We start from the raw sequence: 19,675 nt of genomic DNA, 5'->3' as shown, positions 1-19,675 counted from the left end.
AAGTCAGTTACAGCTACTTTTGAAGATGGTCTTGGAATCGTAAGAGCTGTCTTTTAAAACATCAGCTTAACACTTTTGCAGTCAGAAAGCAAATAGAAGATTAGAAATTATCTTGTAAAGGAAAAGAAAATAGAGATTTTTTTTTTAACATGTGCAACCTATTGTGCATCTTGTCCTTGCCTACTGTGGAAAAATTCTACTTTCCGGACTTGAAAACAATAATAAATAATTGGAAGAAGATAACAGTAAATGATTAAAGATAGTGCAAACTGACCTAGCAGACAGATTTTTCAGACTGGATAAAGAGTGTCTGAGATGTGACAGATACCTAGAAATATCATTCCTGGCATGGAAAAGGTGAAAAGGATTGATTGTTCCAATACAAAAGATAAGAACATGGACTAAAACTAGAAGGTTCAAAACAAAGTTACTTTGTTAATGTCAATGAACCTGTGAAATAATTGCCACGGGATGCTGTGGCTTGAAAAATCAATGGACAAGTACTTGGGAAAGTCTGGCCATGCAATAGAAAGACACAACAGCCAGCTCCAGGATTGCAGAAGATAACATAAACTGGGATTATGCTCCGGGAAGTGCCACTGTTAATGGAGCTTACTTCTGTACGTCTTTGTCACCAAGGAGCACCCCGATGGACCTTGGTATGATGCAGCACACATGCTTATGCTTTTAAGATTAATTTCACTTGGTTCTGTAAGAGTTCTTTGACAACTGTTCACACTTGCTGTGTTGGAATCTGTAGCCTGGGCAATTCTATTTAAGAAACAGGGTTCTACACAGTGATGTTAATTCTGCATTATTTAAACAGGAACATTTAGGCACCTGGCAAATATCCTATTCAGTTACTGCAGTAAGAATTTCAATTATTTTTCTTTTAAAAGGCTGTTGGACAGAGAATGATTAAATGACTTGCTTAGAATCCCACACCTCTCCCTAAACTATAATATCTCAACAGTTTCTGGGACAAGACCCAGAGAATATCCATATACTCATGTGCAATGCAAGCAGCACTGGGTAGTAATTTCCCTATTTATACACTGGTTTTCATTACACCTTTCACACAAAATGCCTTTGCACATTGGAATAAATCTCCCAGAAAAGGCAACTGGGACATCTTCCATAGCAAAGCACTTTTATGGGATGGTCTAAACTGGATGGTCTAAACTGGTCTAAACATCTACCTGAACTGGAAGTAGCTGTTACCAGTCCTCCTCTGTCATCACTTCCATTTTGCAGATTTCTGCTGAACATTTTGAACCACTACCCCCATGAGGAGGCCTTACATCAGGGATGAAGGTGTATGGTAAAGTACTCAGGGACAAGTTACCATCCAAAGCCTGTTTTCCCTTGATTTCTAGATGCACCTGCAGCTGATTCAAATGCAGGTCATCAGATGCAGGTTTTCAGAGAGTCCCCTTTAAATTCTAAATAGAAAAATATGGCATAAGCACACTTATACATGTTACTGTGCTTTATGTTTTAATTCTCCTCAGTAGCCAGAAGGTTTTATCTGGGGAGGATTTGTAGGGTGGATGGCAGGGGGGTGTGTATAAAACACCAAAAATTCCTTACTTTCATATATGCCCACTGATGAGTAAGTATGCCTGCAAGTTCATGCATTTTGTCATGCAAAGGAAAGCACTAAAATAATTTAAAATCCATTTTCATATTATTCAGTTTTCTTCATACTTGCAGGACTCAACATTTTCTTGACTGATGTCAGACAAAGAGCAAATTTAGCAAATCTTAGACAAAATCCTATCAATTTTGAGTTCTGTCTGCACAAAAGAGCAACCCAAACTACATTTTTAACACTACTTGATTTTTTTTCCTTTTCTAGCCTGTTCTTAATAGTCTAGTAAAAATCCAATAATTTATCTCAATTTCTACTTCTACTTACTGCAGGTTTGCTATCTAAAATGAAAGGCACCCTATGCATTTAAAATGTTACCACAATAATTACTACTCAAACAATACATGCCAAATTAGAATAGTCATTTTTAGGGACATCGCTGAAGAAATTGTTTTCAGCCTAATGGAAGTTAATAACTGCTACTTACTGGAACATCATTACTATTATTGCTTAAATAAGATCACATTTAATTAGTAAGTCATGAGCAAGAATATTCTTTAAAATGCCTGATCCTGGCTCCTGCAAGTATTTTATAGACTCAGCAGAAGGTGCAAACCAGCAGAAGGAGGGAGGTCCTGCATGGACTGGAGATGCTTCCCACTGGTCCTGTGCAAACCCTTCAGATGTGTGGGCACCTCAAAGGGCAGCAGTCATTCAGATTTGCCCACCTGTCCACAATACTTGAATGTCTCAGTCCCTTCAAAGATCTGAGAAATTAACACTGATCTCTCAGATTAGAGCTACTAATCTGATTCAAGGGACAGAATATCTGATTGTGTATTAAGCAATGGGTTTCAAGTTTTTGAAGATCAGGAAGGCCAAACAATGTGTGTTTATATTTCCATAAACATGGGCATTAATGGGGCTGAAACCAATGGGGATCTGCTCTTTTCAATGGAGCACATAGTTATGGTAACAGCAACTTCAAAAACCAATGAGGAAGAAAATACCACACAAAGAAATCTTAAGCTTTTCTGCCTTAAAACATTATTTATCTATTTTTAATATGTCAGATAGCTTAGAACTGAGCAAGACACTGGTCCCAGAAATCTAGCAGTTTTGCCCTGTAAGCTACAATTTGTTTATGGAGTTTGTTAGGGTAGGGTTTGTTTTCTTTTTTTTTCAATTAGTGTAGAATTTTACATAGATTAAATTACTAAAATATGCAGAGTTTGGTTTACTATGTCTAATACATGCCAGGCTCAAAAAAAGACTGTGATAAAATAATGGGGTTTGGTTTTCATCTTTCCTACATCTGATGTGATTTGAATTAAAAATTACTTTAGAACTACCATAAAAAAGGTCCAATTTTTGTCTTCTAGGAGCAAAGCAAACAACTTGAATGTAAGCAACTAAAAGCTGTTTGCCAAACCAGTATGTGTGTTTATCCCTAAATAAATCTGTCACAGGGCCGCTAGATAATTTGTTTCTAGTGAGCACTTTGAAAAACTGCTATTTAACAGATACTGGAACTTCCTTCCAAAAATTGTCTCAACAAAAATTGTTGAGATTTTTGTGAACTTAATAGAGAAATATCTCCTATCTGAATATGAGAAATAAGGAGATAGGAAACAGTCTGCCATCCCAGTACAATGTTGATCTGGCCACAGAACAGTTATTCAGCTAATATTATTTTAAAAAAAATTAACATCAGTTAAAATTCTGTTTCATTAGTAAACTGAGGAGATCCAAATTAATTCCAGGGACAAGGTAAACTGCTCCTGTTTACAATGAAAATATCCCAGAAGAAAGAAAAGAGTATATATAGAAAGAAAAGGAAATACTAATATGTGCACGTATGTTTATATAGAAAAGCTGTTTTAGTTGAAATAAGGAAAATCTCATTGAGTAGAATGAGACAAAAGCCACTAACTGAGAACAAACATCACAAATGAAACATTCACCCAGAAGTTGAATTTTTTCAATTCTGATACCTACTTCAGAAGACCTGGACCTTGTCATATCCAACTGACAGAGCCTCTGAAGTTACCTAACAGGGATCAAGGGCTCTGCTCTCTCTGTGTGGGAGTCCTCTGGCTCTTCTGCTCCTCAGCCAGGATCCCTACCCAACCCAAGACCTGCATCTTTGCAGACCCTACAGCTAACAAATAAAAAACCATCTGACTAGCTGTTAGCATTGCCAACTGTAGCCACTTCTCTCTAATATTAAACCCAATTATGGAAATTACATGACATCTGGTCTCCTTCATGTGTATGCTAATACTAGAAAAAACTATTTGCTGTTCCAATACTGCACACAGAATGACACAGAAAACAGAAAGAGAGCAGGATTTCTACCTCTTTCAGACTGCTCCTATCAACCGAAATTTAAAAAAATGATCTGCCACAATTTCATTGCCTTAAAATAGTATTTTTTGTCGATTTTGGACATCAAAAGCCAGACTTTTAAAGAAATGCAAGTATCCAATTCTCTTCAACTTCACAGAGAACAAAGAAAGTTTGTTTCCAGAAAAACTGCCCATGAAAATGCTAATATTCATTAATGAAATAATTAATTTTGCTATGTACTTATATGCCAGCACACACAAGTATTAATAGTATTCATACATTTGAGTTAAATACAACATATTACTTGAGTTACTGCTATCAAGTGGTTTTCTAGTGCTGAAAATTATTTTGTATCTACTTGGCATGCACAGAGCTACAGCAGCTTCAGCCATTTCCCAGTCTCTGCTGACAAACAGAAGGTCTCCACACCTATTATTCACTGCTGACTTTCCTAACCACTTTAATACATTAATTCTTGAGGATGTTTTAGCTGATTTACATAAATACATCCTCCCCTCCTATTACGTTATTAAATGCATTAGATTATTTTTTACAAAGCATTACTGGGGATTATTTGCAGCCAGCAAATGCTGCCCTTGCAACACAGAAAAAGAGAGTTGACAACTACCCTGTCTGCATGGTCTCCCTGTGCAGACTGACACACTGGTGTTCATACTCAAAGTGCAGCAAGCAGCTGTTTTTACCCAAGACATGAGCCCAGCTGTGGAGAGGAGGATCTCACAGTGGGTAACATACACATTTGTTTTTCTTGTATAGACAGGAATAAAATATTTATCAATTGGTGGATTTTGGTTGAGTGAAAAGAGCCATTAAAGCCCAATCGTAAAATCTGGGAAAATCAGGATGGTTATTAAAGGGAAGAGCAAAAGTGTTAAAATAGTTTGCTTATATTTGTTTGATTTTCAGGGTTTCCCTTCATGTAACCCCAGTGTGATTAGGAGATGTGCTGTCAGCCCACTGCACACACTGGCAGGGCCACTCTTGACTTCCCATCCTGTATTTGCAGAAATCTAGAGCTAAAGGCCCAAAACTCAAGAGCTGAGTTGCAGAACACAAAGCTGAGGTTTCCTCATTCTATAGAGGTTTTTACATATGAGGCTGCAGCAGTCTTATCTTTGTTCTTTTCTTTGAGGGCTTAGTCCAAGGAGCAGATTTCAAGTAGTAAATTTGGATTAGTTTCACTTATTTCCACACCCAAGATCTCCCCAGATTTGCAGCAGTTAGATTTATCTAGCTGGGTCACTTCTGTATTTATTGTTTCATGTTACAAGTACAAAACTAATGTAAATATCATGAAGTAAAAAATTTGGCTTTATTTGGTATGTTTTGCATTTTCATTTCCTTGTTGTTACTGTCAGCATCCAGAGACTGCTTCCAGACACCCCTTCTGTGCCCATTTACAATTCCTCTGCCTCTCAGAGAGAAATCTTTAAGGATCACACTACTTTCCAATTCTAATGTTTTCACCAAAAAGAAAATGTGAACATGCTACTAAGCATATTCCAGTTCCTACAAATTGCTACAATTGCCTTACTTATCCCCCTTTCATAGGCTTAAACTGTAAATATGAATATAGTTACTAGAATGATTTGTCTGGTTTTTCTGCTATGTCCAAAAATAGCACCCAGGAGATAGGAACAAATCAATTTGCTATTTCATCCATGGACAGGATACCTCTTGGGCTTTTTAAGCCTTTAAAAATTATTTAGCAGTGATGACAGATGCAAGACTGGCATCTCAGTACAATGAAAACCTCAATTTATCCGTGCTATCAGCAAGGCTCCAGTTATTGCACGATTCTATAGCTATGCAGTTTGTTACTGAATTAAATCCTTCCTATAGGATAGTGATTAATAATCCCTGCTTTTGTTGTTTAAAACAGATGTTTCAGGCCACAGAATGACAAAGATCAACTTAAATACATGAAGAGAGTATAAATGTCTTCCTGAGTCTGCAGAACAACCTAAAAAAAATTAATGGAGAGGTCTGCTTCCCCCTAATCACCTGAAATGGTTGTCACATCTGGAATGGAAAGATAAGTTACAGCACTGCCCTCAGTAATTACTTCTACATGGAGAATTCCAACAGAAGCATCCAGCTTTTGTTCTTAACCTCCAGTCCAAAGCTGGCCATGCAGTAGAAAAAGTAATAAAAATAGTATCTCAGAGGAATAAATTCTCATTATGAAACAGTTTCATATTTAACTAACTTCAAATGTCTTAACATTAATTAAGCTACTGTAGAATACCAGTTCCTTCTGGTGCATTAGAGTTCTGTAGCAAATTTGGCATAAAGCATGGGTCCAGTTTGCAAAACGACATTAATGTCCTAAACACACATGCACTAAGGTCCTGTAGGTTTGTGCTACAGCAGAGCACAGCATCACCAGCCAGCACAGTTGTGCTCTAGGCTTGGCAGGAATTCCCCTCCCTGCCTTTTTTTTTAGCAGCAGAGGAAACTTTAAAACCAAGGCATGAAAAGGTACATCAGGCCCTTCTTCTCAGCTGTTCTGGCATCAGTCACTTCAGAAAGAGAATAAACCAGCAGTTACTTTTTTGGAGTTTTTTCCATGAGGATTACAGCTCATAGATTGCAATGTGTCCCCCTTCTATGCAGCTGGAGATTCATGCAGCACTCTTGTCCCAGCAGGGTAGTGGCACAACATGGATGCCTTTCCCATGGTTTACAAATCCTGTATTTTATATCCATGACCTTTGCAAATCAAGCCTCAAAGGGAAAGCACAGCCTATATAAAGTAAGTTTATACTTTGAACACTTAAGACTTCGAGTGAAATATATCTGTTTAGAGGGGCAAAGTCTTCACCAAAAACTAGAGGTTTCTCAGGCAACTAGAAGCTGTTTCTGAAAGCAGCATTAAAGAGCCATTTTATTTTAATCTGTGATGACAAACTTCCTCAGCAGCTGCATTCCTCAGAAATGAAGTGACCAAACTCCTGGGTGAAACTCTTATGAGAAGGCAAAAATCACCCAACCCCACTGGCTTGAAACTCCTCATACACATGAAATAAGGACCACAAATTTAGGTGTAAGTGTTGAAGTAATTCAATTGTGCTTTCCCACAGCAACAGTTAATAGGAATAAAGGATAGAACAGGAAAGTAAGAGTGAAATAGGAGCTAAGACATTCAGAAAGCAGCCTAAAAACAGACACAGGAAAAGTCTGGCCCATATATGTGCCTCCCCTTGCCTTGTGAACAGGAGACATCAGACCATTGAGTTCTGCAGTTTCAGTATCTGAGAACTGGGATATTATGCTAATAGCCATGATGATAACGTTTTATGTGGATTTCCAGGTCATTAAGGGTCATCCACTGAAGGAACACACAATTCCCACTGAAGACACCTCACTGGAAGGTCAGATATTATTTAATGTAAGAAACAAGCCCTCTCTCTTGCATACCTTCCTTATTCAGGATGTGAGTTGCACAGTGAGGACTGCAAAAGGCATGAGCCCACTGGCCAGCTCCTGGCTAAATCCTTTCCCACAGCTGCATGAAAGGTAAGTAGCTTCAGGGGAATCAGCAATGAGTTTACTGGTGCAATATTCAGTAAATGTTGTCTCTAGTGCACAGTGTGAGAGACAGATCTGTTGCCATTGACCTTAATACTACCGATTACTGTGCGGTTTGTTGAGTAAGCACTGTGTAAGTGAGCAACTCAGAAGCACAGCCTCTGAATAAAGATAACATTACATCAATATTGTGTTATTTTAAGCTTATATTAGCAACCCAAAAGTATTTGTTAAACTAACAGGAACTGCGCCATGGGAAGCCCTCTCACTCCAGTTCTAACGCAAAAAATACCCTGCAGAATAATCTCACAAGCTAAGACTGCAGAAGCATATAAAAGCAACAGAGAGCAGTTGGGGTTTGCATGCACATTTTTAACCTTGTTATTCCCAGACCTTGATTTTTACTTTTTTTTCAAAAATTTCTGACCATGTTTATTTTTAGTCCACTGACACCTATGTCTTTGCAAGAACTACTGTCTCTTAAGAATGCAAAAGCCAAAAATTGTGCTCTGTTAAAAAAGCAGGGAACTTTCATAAGAGTGCTGAATTAAATAGTTTTAAGTGATTTTGTAAGAAAAAAAAAAAAAAGATGTGGCAGATTACTATTCCCAGTTTTAATTTGTGTATGCAAAATTAATGATCCAACACCACCTAAATGGGGAGTGCCACTTTCTGTTCACCAAAAATGCAAATGGTTAAGGACCTTGAAAAGTGGTGCTCCTTGCAGAGGTCACCTCGATGGTCTGTTATCAAAGCTTGCATAATGAAGTGGATGACACAGCCATTAACTTGCATATGGCCTTGTATATGTCAAAGCAGACCAGCTTAATCTAAAGGTGAATTCAATAATGTTATGCTGAATTGCAGTACAAAAAAAGCCTGCAAAAGCCTCTGATTAAGGGTCAGCACATCTGGCTTCTGATTTGATGTCAGCTGCTAACCCTTCTTTGACCTCATCCCCTGCAGACTTTCTAACTGCCTATTACGAAGGATATTTTACAATGTCATCTTGCTGACTCTCACTGTGCACTGAGAAATACCATGTATCTTCACCTCTGCTAAGTTAATTTCCAAACCTCTTCAGTACACATGGAAAACTAACATTTAATTTTTTAAACCTGCAGTAAATTGTCAACACACACGGGTAGACAGTGAATGAAAATTGTAGGAAGCTTATTTTTCCTTCCAAAATAACCATTCTGTCCATTAGGCAGTGTGATCTCTCAAATTTGCATGCTTTCCATAACAGCACTGGTGACAAAAAATTATTATCCTTAGTGTAGCTGTGTGAAACAAACACCAAAAAAACCTTGCTTATGTTGTATAGGAAATCATTCATACCACATGAGATTTCCTACTATATTGACTTTTATTGTTCTTCTATTTATTAATTTCCCTGTATTTGGCAGGTTGGTGTTCCATTTCTATTGTTGATAGGCTGAGGCTTGTTTATACTTTTGAGGAGGGCAGTCCAATTCTGCCAAAAAATAAGGACAAAGCCTGTTAAGAGGCTGAATTCTTCTGCATTAAAAAGAGAAACCTCTCTCAACTTGGTTTCGTTTGCATCAGAAAACAATCTGTTCATTAGAAACAGTTCATAATCTTAAATATTTTTCTAAGCCCCAAACCAACTGATTCTCATTAAAAAAAAAAAAAACAAAAAAACCCAAAAATTACAATTTACAAAAATGAAAGGTAGGTAATTACAGCAGAACACTTCAGTTATTAGATCATTTCCAAGTACACAAAAGGAAGGAAATGAATTGTTTGTGAACACCCATATGCAATAGAAGACATTTCTCAGTGAGAATAAATGAAAAGTTTTTCAGTACAATGAATGCCCCAAGGCACTATAAGAATTTACTTCATAAATATAAAAAAAGATACATTAATTTGATACCTAAATATTTTAGGAACACAAATCAGTTAGAACACGCCCTGCAATTATTACTCAATTTTGAGAAGAATGTGCTATAGGCTGACATACAGGAAAAAAGCATTCCACTATTTCAAATAATATACCATCATTCATGCATATTTTTTAATCTATTAAGATTTATGAAAGCTTCAAAACGACAAAAAAAAGAAGCTATCCAATACTTGAGTTGTTGCAGGCATCAAGATATGCAACATAAAAGATTTTGTTTAGAATTCTACCAGTGATCAGCATTTCTCACTTATTTTACCCTTTCCAGCACATTTAGGGAAAATGGGGCTTAATTATGGAAGCCAGCAGCTGTTGTAGCTCCATAATGCATATAAATAAAACACCAAAAGACTGCAGGGCCTCCTTTTGGGGTTACTATTTTCATGAAGCAATATCACAGTTCTAGCTCGTTCCACCCTTTCCATGGTGCATATCAGCAGTAAATCTCAACTGCATGCTGCATCACTGAATTAAAGATAGAACCTACTGGGATGGAGCTGAAACCAATGGCAACTGAGAGCTATACCACACATAGCAGGGCTTGCTGCCCACATCATGGCCTTATCAAAGTATAAGAAAATAATAAACATAAAAAATAAAGTTCAATAACTTCATTATCAGTATGACTAAACACAGTTTTCATAAACATATCAGGTTTGTGCCCACAAAGCCTTAGTCACTTTTTCCTTTATTCCTCTCAGCCAAAAAGCAAACCTCCTTTATCACTTAGAGTCCACCTGGTTTTCCAAACAGCGATTGCCCCTGCACTGCCATTCCACACTAGAGCACATTGAGTCCCACTTCACTGGCGTTTCTGCTGGGCTGTAGCTGCCACCCAGTCTATCTGCCCCTCATCAGCAAGGCACACCCTGGTAATAAGCAAAAGGACTCCTCATACACAGCAGAGACAGGGAAGACATTTGATGGATGTCTCTGATTGCTATGTCCATCTCAGCAATGGAAGCCTTCCTGAGCACCAGGAGCTCTGTGTGCACTGACTACAGGCTTCCCCTGCTTCCCAAGCAGGTTGGGGTTGGCACATGCAGCCATCTCATTCTGTTTGTGTGAAAGTTTCATATTTTTCCCCATTATGAGCCTCCACAGCCCAGATTGATAGTAGACCCAGCTGTCCTTTATAATTACATTTTAATGACTTAGGATGGTTGTTTGCATTTTGGCAACTTGTTTAATAGTGATGACATTTAAATTGTCACAACTAGGCTTCAAAGTTATCAATTTATTAGATGATCAGGAAACTTCACACCTATGGTGGTGAGGTTTTTTGGCTGCAAATTCAGTAATCCATTGGCACACTGATTTATATAATGAGGGTTATTTCATAGAGATATGCTTTAGTTAATTCAGCCCTGAAAGGGATTTACTTGCATGAATTAAAAAGGTTCTGTTTACTTATTTATTACTTTAGATTGACAGATACTCTAAAAACACACATATTGTGTTTTGTCTTCTCTGGCTTTTTCATTTCAGTATATTGACTTTTTGTGCACATATCCATTTATTTCTTCTCCTTCTGCAAATGAACCTGTGATTTGCAGAATCACACATGATTCCTTCAGAGAAACGCTTCTCTGATACAGCAAGAGAAGCACTCAAATATTGCATAGTTTATATTCTTGGTAGATTTTTTTGCTAAGTATTTCAACACCCATCCCCCAGTGGTGCATCAAAACAGTTGTCCAACTCCTTATAGATGTAGAAGTCATGAATAGCAGAAAAATTAACCCAGATTGCCTGGTCTGAATATCAGGTTTAACCATAGTGCTGTCAGCTGCCTGGCACATTCCCTACACACTGTTTGTTTACCCCTCAGGTTCCCTGCTTCCAGTTTCCAACCCAAGGGTTTCAAGTCTCCCTGAAGTCTCACACCTAGCCCTATTTGACCTGCTGTTTAGAAAAGAACGAGCACATGGTAGGGGCAGGTAAAGCGCATGAGTTTCCTCACAAAACCACTGCTGCACAGCCCCAGCAGTGGAGGGGGCACAGCTACAAATGAGCAGTGCTGGCCAGGCCCTTTAGAACAAGTGGTATCCTGTCATGTCTCCAGAACTGGGGCTCAGCTCTGGGACTGGCAAGCACACCCCTGCCATTCCCATCTGCAGCACAGAGTAGCTCCCCTCACCAGGCAGGCTGACCATGGATGGCAGCTGCAGGAGGTGGTGGGGCTGCAGCCCACAAGCAACCCATACTTCTGGCATAGGAGACTGACACTGGTCAGCTCATTCCAAAGTTACTGGGAGAGCAGCATGCAGGTAAAACTGTCACACGTTGATTTTTAGGAAATCAACTAAAACATGCTCATACACCTAATTGGTGATTGATATCAACAGGGATATGCCAGTCATCATGAAGGAAAGTAGCTCTGGGAGGGGAAGAAGGGGGATTACTGCTCACTGCCAAGTCCCTGATGTACAAATGGCACTGCTGACAGGCACCATGGCAGTGAACACCCTGTGAGCTCCCACCTACCTCAGGGACGTGGCCCACCATAGGGTGTGCCTATAACCTTTCCTCCAAGAGAGAACTGGCTATAATACACAAGTAGGAGGGAAAAAAAATCTAATGAATGTACTTCTCTTGACAATTTTGACTGCCTTTTCCTCCTTATCAGTGCTATTACCTTCATGCAAGCAATCATTAAGTAAACAGATCTCAAAGAAAAGTCATTTCAAGTACAGATTTCTTCCACTAAACTCCCTGGAGTACCCACTCTGTAGCCCTTGGGCAAAATCCAGCATGAATATATCTCAAGAATAGGCCAGTGCTCATTAATCAAGCAAAGGCCTGGCTGAAACCCTCACAGGCGGCTGCGCAAAACGCCAAGTCACCTTGTTGTAACTGATCTAGGTACTCTGCAGTGCCAAAAGCCAGCAAGCTGCCAGAGACCATTATATTACAGATGGAAAGCCAGTAAAGAGAACAAGGAAAGTAATTTAAAAATATATTTCTCAAGCTTATTGGACATGGACCAAAATTCAAACACAGAATGAATAATTGAAATAAATGTGACAGGTAGCAGAAATACACATTAGTGAGCTGCTGAAAGAAAAAACTTCAAATAGACTCTCGCAAGGCTTTAGAAGAAGAGGAAGAGGTGCCCAGGGCAATCCCCATGGGAATTCTTTGACTCTGGGAAGTGGGAGGGCTCATCTAACTAATGGTTGAAAAACTTGCCCTTCTACCTAGAAAGCTGGAAGATCCCCAGAAACCTGAACAAGTCCTAGAAAGTTTGCATAAACACCCCTGCAGATGGCTGAGCACTATCTTTATGCCTTTGCTGATGCTCATTCCTTGCCAATCACAAGCCCTCTGCCCTGACCTCTGCTCTGTTTCCGGGGGGGGCCTTTGAAGTGGGTGATTCCTGAAGTGGAGATGGCTTGTGGGACAGAGCAGCCCGGGGCTGTTACCTGTTCTAGCTGGGAGCTGTGCTGGCTCCCAGCACATGCAGAGCACGATGTGAATCCTGCCTACTCCAGCTCCACCCAGCCCCTGGAGACAGCCTCAACCCGATCCCAAGCGCCTCGTTGAATTTGTTTTAAGAAGATTAGAGAGCACTATCAGCAGAGGACTGACAGGCAATCATCTTCAGCAGATTAAAAATAAACTGGAGTAGTAAGACAGCAACCTGTTGCAGCTGTTTGCTCAGTGAGTGCACCGCCTCCGAACATTTCCCAGCTGCATGTCACGACAAGCAGTCACGGGAGGACAGCACGGAGCCATCTCCTGCTGCTGCTCCAGGTCTGAAGGAAGGCTTCCACCTGTTTTTCTTGGTCCGACAAGAAACAGTACATCTGTCTCTGGCCTGAGGCAATCATTATGGCCACAGCAGCACTACCACAAAAATGTGGGTGAAAGCTGCTATTTGAAACCAAGGTAAAGACTGAGGCTTGTTTCTTACACATACACAGCAGAAAGCATCATCCCCACCAGGCCAACCAGTTATTTCCACCAGCTGCTATCAGTGATTTCCAGTGCTCTAAAGAAAGTTTAAAAAAATACACCTCAATTTTTATTGAGCTTTGAAGACCACTGCTTCTAATGTCAGATCTGAATAAAGCATTATGCTCCTGAAGGCTTCTCTGCTTTTCCCATCTATACTAGCTGACCAAATACAATATATTGCATTTGCCTGAAAATTCTACTTTATCAGGTTAGAGTGAAATTTCTCCTGAACTGAACCTGAGTAACACTCAGCTACAAAATATAAGCTCTCAGGTTTGGTGATATTCCATAGTTTTATGTAGTTTGATTATAACTCAAACGTTACTTTCTATGCTAAAAAATGTTTAAGTGCTTCAAAAACCCAATTTGATCTTCAGTTACTTTACTGTTTTCTACAGCAGCTTTGTAATTTCTGCTGAATATTGTAAAAACCAATAATGAAAAAGGTGAAAATAATGCTTCAATAGAACTTACCAGCCTTGAATTGCCACTTTCAGATTCACTGCCTTGAAGACTGTACTCCCAGCTTCCTTACTCTGGAACTTCTGTGAAGGAAACCCAGCCCTAAGGTACCTGAGCAAGGGGCAGGAAAGGTCCAGGGACAGCAGCTGGTTCAGCCAAGAGTCCAAAACACAAGGCAGCCCATGAGGACACGGCAGGGCAAAGACAAGGGCAGGGAGCCAACACCAGGCATTGCACCTGGATGGGGGTGTTTGGAGACAGAACTATCAACCAAGGGCCCAGAGCCAGGGCAAGGCTGAGGGGCAGCTGGAGACCAACCCTGATGCAGTCCTGCTTAGGGAAGGGCACAAAGCCTAGGGCTGACCTTAAATGGGGCTCTGGGATGGAGGGGGGGAGGGGGGGGGGGTCGAACCCAGGTGAGGCTGCTCAGGGACCATTAAGACCAATCACTGCACTCTGCGCTGTGACAGATGCCTTCACTAGGCTTAGTTTTAGTAAATAAAAATATGTTAAAGACAGCTTTAGGAAGCTGAAACGAAAAAACCAAACAAACAAAGCCCCCAAACAAATAATAATATTATGGATATTATGAATATTATGTCATACTATGTCTCCTCACGACTTCTGGAGTTCAAACGTCCAAGGGAAATAAAGCTTACCTCTTTGAATGAAAACAGAAATATAAAGACCAAATTGTGAAGTAAAATTCTTGAAGTGGTCTGCTGGTATCAGCCCCTCTTCCAAATGCTTCCTTGCCTCTGCATCTCAGCCTCTCTGCAGGGAACAGGAGTCAGGCTAGTGAGCATATAGGATGTAGGACCAAGGTTAGCATAAAAGACAAAAACATGCAGAGCATGAATTCATATATCCAGAAGAAAATACAGAAAAAAAAAGGCTTCCATGAAAGGTCTTAAATGTAATTTCTGGTGAAATTACTGTACTATCTTTAACAAATCCTTCTTTACAAGGAGTTCCAGATAAAGTCCTCTGGTATTGCCTCTGGACTAGCCCAACTTTGAGAGCTGGGAACCTGGGAACCAGCACATCAACATTTCATCTCCCTGGGGAAGGACACTGCTTCCACTGTCCTGGCATCCTGCAGGCCAATGGAGCACACAAATGTCACCAGAACACTGACACATCCTTGTTATAAAGTAGTTGGAATTTCATAAAGAATTGGATCAAAACCCATGTTTCTGTAACAGAAAACATTATGTGAATGCTTTACAGAAATGGGAAATAATCACAAAATTTTCACAGCTAGAGTATTAAGAAAAATTCCCTGCCAGCAGCAGAATATACTTTAACTTCACGATTTTTACAAACTGTGAATGATGAGATGTAAATTACGCTGCCACTGAAAAAACACCCAAACAACTGTATTCAACAGAATATTTTCTGCCTACAGTATTATTACTAGTAACAACTTCTGGACTGTTATTCCTGTGATCAAGCAAAAGGAAGATAAATGTTTACATATGCATCTTTTAAAATCAGTTTTAGATGACAGCACAGAACTCTTTTGTTATTTCTTACCAAAGAAATTTTTACTTATAGTTTGTTTTCATCAGTGATGTCACATCCTATTTATTCTCTTTGCTTTTGACGCCTTTTCTAGAAAAGGTGCCCTTCAGTTGCATAGAAGGATTGCCTGGTACCATCTTGGCATAGTTCACACATTCATTTCCTTAACACTGCCTTTTGGTCTACTCCCTTCTCTTCTCGTTACATACAGCAGCTCAGGCTTTTTGAGCTTTTTCAAAATGCTGTGGCTTAACTGAAGTGTCTCACTGCAGCATGGAAGCATCCAGATAAGCAGGAGGTGACTGATCATCAGATCAGACACCTTTGGCTGTAAGTGTTGGGAAACCTGTTTCATGTTGGTCTGTTTCTTCCAGCCCACATGAAGAGCAAGACACTCCTTTAGTTTCCATCTGGTTGTTTCATCCATGTCTTCTGGGAGTCTGTGTGAACAAATCAAGAACCTCCAGGATACATTCTGTTTTATTTCTTTAAGTTGGAGAGAAAGCATCTCTATTTTCCCCTCCATTTGTCCATATTATAAAGTTACTGTGTTAATGATGCTGGCAGCTGAACTGGAGAAAGTAACCTGCCAGCAAAGAAGACCTTAGCAAAGGTGGACTACATAGTAAAAGCAGAGTTAATGTCAGATCAAAGACTCTGAAAGAGTAAGCCCTGAATTCATACTGAATATTCACTATCAGATCTTATGTTCATCTATCTCTCTCAGAAGGGCTCGTCTCCACAGTGTCCAAGGTGTTATGTTGTTTTCAGAACCAGAATGGTAGCAGTGGTACAACAGCTGTTTATAAACTAATAACATGTTTAAACTGATCCTTTGATCATCTGTATTGTGTTAATTTCCCGACAGACGCATAACATTCAATGTATCAAATTCTGGGTTACAGCTTTTCTCTTCTTCTGCTTTTTGTAAACACTGTCACATACCGACAGTCTAGGAAAGCCACAGTTCCTTTGCCATAACTACACTCTGACATTCTTACATTTGCAGGCTAGTCCTAACTAGTTCCTTCAAGATTAACATAAACACTGTTTCAAATGTGCTGCTATCAGATTCCCAGTATTAATTAGAAAAATAATCTTCAGATATGGATTTAATTTGCATCCATGCATTCATAGTAGGATGTTTCTTTGCAATTGTTACATGTTGAAAAGCCTCCATATAGCCCTGAGAAAAATTATTCTGCGAACTGCTCTGTTGCTTCTAAAGCATGTTTAAACCTTGTGCTATTAAGCAAAGATCTCAATGTCACTTCTTCATTATGGGTCAACATATGACTAGGCTGTATGTTTACACTGATAATAGCTGGATGATAAACATTTACATGGATTATATAGTTAGCAGTAAGGCGTAAGCAGTGCTGACCGTATGCGTCACTCCTGTACCAGGAGTACACGGGTTATGAAAATGATGGTTTCAGTTTTTTCTTCTTTATTTTCCTTCCAAGTATTGAATTCTCTTTCTAATCAGGCCAGACATAACAAGGAAACAGAACCTATACTGTTAGTAGTTGCTTAAATGGAAAACGATATTGTCTTAAATTAATTCAACCCACCTTTTATGTGTCAGTCCTTCAGTTATTCTAACTTAAGAACATTATTAATGTTGAGGAAAGCTGAGTAATAGCTTGTATGGCATGTAGAATTTGTAAAAAAAAAAAAGTTGTAATACGTGAACAGTGTTTCTCATTTAATTCAATTTTATTGGTAAGAAAAATTAACACTCAGACAAAAAAAAGTAAAAAAAAATCCATGAGGTAAATGGTGGCATGAGATTAAAGAAAGAGAGCAGCAGGTGTTTCTTTTATTTCTTCTAACCAGCTATTTATGTAAGTATAAACTAACCCAGAAGATCTGGTGAGCTATTAGTAAAATTTGTGTAGAACAAGGTAAAAAAACCTCAACTTTTAAGAACTTAATGGGTATAAAGTCCCACACTTGGGTAAAGAATATAAGAACAATGGTTCAAAACCTAGCTACATATGTGGCCCATTAATTATAGCATTAGAATATATTATTCATTTCCTTAGCCTCCCATTGTTCCTGTGACTTTTGTTATCCCTGCCATATCATTAAGGATCTGAAAAGAGAGAACAGTAATATACAATTGCTCAGATTGACCCATGAAGGGGACTGTGATCTTCTAGGTCCCAGAAAGGAGCCACAACCTCAGGACTTGCACATCCAGTAATAAGATCTGGGCCTGTATTGAGGCAATAAATATGGCATCTTTAAGAATTATGGACTGAAGTTATGATTGCCTGAAAATGGAGTATGCTGTTAGAAGAAATGGTGCCAATTATAGAAAGCCTGGTGTATGATAAAAAAAATCTATCAGTTCAGGTACTTTTAACTCTCACATCCTGTGATTTCTATGAATTATTATGATTAGCATTAATTGAGGTAACAGATCTAAGTGTGCCAGAAGTAAGGACCTTAAGGTGATGTGTCTAAATGGTGGCACACACTGAGACTTGCCCGCCTCTTTTGGCTTCTGTTCGTTCTTGGAAGCGAGGACTATGCTGAAGTTGCTTGTTTTGGCAAAGCCTGCTCCTTTAACTTGATCTCCACCCTATTTCTAGGAATTCAGCCCCTTTCATGCCTGCCAGTCTGCTGAGCTGTGTGCTGTTTTTGGAAGAGTAGAATGCAATTTTCTTCTAAATTCTATGACATACTTGTACAAGTTGCCAAAATGTTCTATGAAACCTGAGTGCCACATAAACGACAGCAAAATCAGGCCATTTACTTGTAGCTTTGGCTACGGGTTTTGTATGATTCATTTCTAGTCACAAATTTGCACCACCAGCTTGCCAACATTTCTATGAGAACCTATTATTTCAGCTATTTATAATTTGCTCAGTGTATTCCCTACTGAATATTAATAACAAAGCTCACAGTCTGGATATATGTGTCAAATCTGGGGAATAATACAGTGACACCAGTGACTACTACTCTACAAAAGTGAAACTAATAAGAGTCTTTAGCTGCACCGGGGGGGTTTAGGTTAGACATTAGGATGAAATTCTTCGCAGAAAGGGCGATTAGACAGTGGAATGGGCTGCCAGGGAGGTGGAATCACCGCCCCTGGAGGTGTTTAAGGAAAGACTGGACGTGGCACAGAGTGCCATGGCCTGTTTAACACAGTAGCGCTTTTAGCCGTAGGTTGGGTTTGACGATGTCACAGGCGTTTTCCAACCTTGCCGATTCTGCAGCGTCTTCTAATTCCTTTTAAAGATTGAAAAAAATAAATCCTCGAACTATAAAACTTACACAACTACTTACTGTTTTGCACGTCCAGTAAAACGCTTTCAAAGGAAACGTGACTATGTATTTGAACAGTGGGCAGTACCAGCAGCCCGGAGCCACCGCCGCAGCTTTCCCGCCTCCGCGCTCCGCCCTCAGCCCGCCGCGCACAGCGCCCCTGGCGGCGCGGCGGACCCGGCGCAGGCGCGGCGCGTTCCCCGGGCGGGGCCGGGGCCGCTCCCCTCGCTGCGGAGTGGCGGCCGCGGGTCACGTGGGGCGGCGCGAGGTTCCGGGTGCTGCCGCCGCCGGAGATCGTGAGTGCAGGGGCGGGGGACGCCGCTACCTCCTCCCGCCACCTCCTCCCGCCACCTCCTCCGCGTCCCTGCGCGGCTCCTCCTGCCGTGCTCTCCTATTCTGCTCTCCTGCCCTCCTCCTCTCTTGCCTTTGCCGCCGCCTCTCGGCGGAGAGCGGCTCCCCGGCCGTGAGGGGCGCGGCCCACAGCCGGGGAGCGCCGCCCTGCTGAGCGGGGCGTGCCCGCTGCAAGCCCGAACAAGCGGGGTCCGGGCTGGGTAAGCTGCCCTCGAGCTGCGCTCTCTAGGATTCCGCAGTAGGCCGCTGCAAGGAGTGGTGGTGGGAATGAGGGAGGTGAAGCGGCCGGAGAAGTGGAGTGCCCGATATTTCACGGCTGTCCAGCCGTTATCTCCATACGCACACCCACCGCCGTGTCTGCGGCGCTCGGCTCCCGGGAGCCCGCGGGTGTTACCGCAGCTGCACGTGTGATGTGCTCCTCAGCCTCCGTGTGAGCTTGGGGTTACTGCTTTCGTCTGCCCCATCTTCTGCGGTGGTATTTTTCACAAGTTCTATAAACAGCTTATTGTTTATACTATGAAACAGAAAACGTACCTCCAAAAATTGTAGATAACTTGCAGCTGTATCAAAGAAGAAGCAATGGCAAATAGATCTTGTCTGTAGTTAGTAAGTCTTCTTACAGTTGTTAAAACACCACGATTAAGTAATTCATGTGTGTATAAAATGTAGTTAACAATACC

The 19,675-nt window shown here is 40.5% G+C and overlaps 1 protein-coding gene across 2 annotated transcripts in view; it reads left to right on the top strand.

Annotated features, from left to right (window-relative positions):
- The first annotated feature begins 18,906 nt into the window (after positions 1-18,906).
- RHBDD1 (rhomboid domain containing 1) overlaps positions 18,907-19,675 on the top strand; it is a 28,409-nt gene continuing 27,640 nt past the window's right edge. The window contains exon 1 of one of the 2 annotated variants that reach the window (XM_062498978.1): positions 18,907-18,940. The gene's annotated coding sequence lies outside the window, so the exon portion shown is untranslated. Of the gene's footprint in view, positions 18,941-19,143; positions 19,196-19,675 lie in introns of those variants that run through there. The other variant, XM_062498979.1, reaches the window with a different exon arrangement.

This window comes from Cinclus cinclus, chromosome 10 (genome assembly GCF_963662255.1).
Source record: "Cinclus cinclus chromosome 10, bCinCin1.1, whole genome shotgun sequence".
Classification (NCBI taxonomy): Eukaryota; Metazoa; Chordata; class Aves; order Passeriformes; family Cinclidae; genus Cinclus; species Cinclus cinclus.
The sequence above is the reverse complement of the archived record's forward strand: the minus strand, read 5'-3'. Positions and strand labels throughout refer to the sequence as shown.